The following is a 2,115-nucleotide window of genomic DNA, read 5'->3' as shown; positions in this document are numbered from 1 at the left end:
TGTGGTAGCCATGATTCAGTTATTACTGTGTGTGTGTTTGCTTAAATTACGTCTCCAAAAGGCAGCTTTGCTTTTATTAAAACAAACCAAAGAAAACTGGTAAAAGGTAATAAAGGTACACGAAGATGGAAAAGAATTTACCCCTAGCAGTGCACTGAAAGGATTGGAGAATGTTCTTAGAAAAACATCTAGTTTAAGTTTTTTATATGATTTTGGTTTTATACTCTCATAACCAAATCCTCTTTCATCTTATTAGTTAACTCAAATCCAAAAAAAGTCTGTATGGTTGTCAGAAGCTGAAAGGGAAAGCTGGTTTTCCATCCTACTTTTATGGGGGAAAGAACAGGAGGTACAATAGGGTAAAGAGTGATGGGTTTTACCCTGTGTTGTGGCTTAAGTCTAAAAACATTTGTCTTGTTTTTTTTTTTAATCTCTTTCCTGGAAAGCTATAAAAGTGCACACCAGCCTTTCTGAGCTGGGATTAAGAGCTGTACCTAAACTTGTGATTTACATCAAAATTGTGTGGAGGGGTGACTTTAGAACTGTTTGTCACATCTGGAGATTGGAGCCCTCTAAGTTCTCTATAAAAAGTACTGTGGCAAGGCGGATGGAAAACAGCAATGCAAAGCAAACTCTTATACCCTTCCTCACTAATGTTCCTCATTCTCAGACTACATGTACGCTACAGCCTGGATAAGTGCACTGAGATCAAACCAATGGCAGACGATTTTGTGGGTCTCCCAAATTGACCACAGATCGCTCTCCAGTTGACCATGTTACTCTACCCCAGACAAGAAGAGTAAGGGAAGTTGATTGGAGAGTTTCTCCTGTCGACTACCCCCAACCTCCATGGCACAGACCTCATAGTAACTTGACTTAAGGTACGTCGACTGCAGCTACGTTATTCACGTAGCTAGCTGGAGTTGTGTAGCTTAAGTCAGCTTTCTGCAGTAGTGTAAAAGTAGCTTTAGGCCAGGTCTACACTAGACCCAGAAGCTTGGCTTCAGGTATGCTATGTAGAATACGTAGCTGGAGTCAGCTTCCTTTAAGCCAAGTTTGGCGCACTCCCCACAGCGGGAGGCCGATGGGAGCAAATACTCCCATTGGCTTCCCTTACTCCACACAAGAGCACGAGTACTGGCCACTGGTGGGGAAGTCTTAACTAGACTTGCTAAATCGAATTCCAAAAGATCGATCATGGCAGCATCGATCGTCTGCAGAGTGAAGATAAGGCCTTAGCAATTCCCATAGGGGGTCAGAAAATGACGTATTCAATCTTTGGCCTCTGCTGGGACTGATAAATGAGGCTGGTTATTACCTGGCGTGGACAACAATTATCATACTAGATAGGGCTGTAGTTGTGTTGTCTTCTGTATCTTGAATAGCACTGAGCATATGCTTAGTAATGTATGGACAATAATAATAGCCCACAGAACAGCCATCAATTGCTAATACCTTCCAGTCCTGGGCTAGATTTTAAATGGTGGGCTAGAGGCAAAAGACTCTGTTTCATATGCAGTCTCCTCTGCCTTCCTCACCTCCTACATCTAACTCAAACACATAATTTCATCTTCTCCTTAAATATAGTTCTGGGTAGGATTAAGTGGAGAGAATATTCATCTGATCTGTTGTATGCATATGAATTTTCAGTTTTCAAGAATTCATGTTATTATTGTGATTAAACTATTCAGGTCTGTTTGGTAAAATACTATTTCATTGTTACTGGAAGAGACAGGAAGCCCTCTTGGTGCTATATGTAAACCGAAATTTGGCACAATATCACTTGGAACATGACTCTGGCTGATAACACAAAATGTCCAGGCTTAAACTTAGAGAGTCTCAAGTTAGCAAAACAAGAATTTGTGAACATTCACTCCAGCTCCAGCTAGCTCTTTGGTTTCATCTTATTCAGGTCTCTCTTGTTCACTAATGGGTTTTGCTTACATGCTGGTTGCTGCTCATACAACTGCCCAGATTTGCCTGTGAGCAACGGTACTGGTGCATGAACAAATGTATTCAGTATTCCTATTCACTACCTTTGTATTTGTTTGCCATTAATTAGTCTCTTGTTTAAAAAGCTACAGCCAGCCACTCAAAGAAAAAATCAATCACCAT

This window comes from Pelodiscus sinensis, chromosome 13, assembly GCF_052426305.1.
Source record: "Pelodiscus sinensis isolate ZL-2025 chromosome 13, ASM5242630v1, whole genome shotgun sequence".
Classification (NCBI taxonomy): domain Eukaryota; kingdom Metazoa; phylum Chordata; order Testudines; family Trionychidae; genus Pelodiscus; species Pelodiscus sinensis.
Note: the sequence above shows the minus strand (reverse complement) of the source record.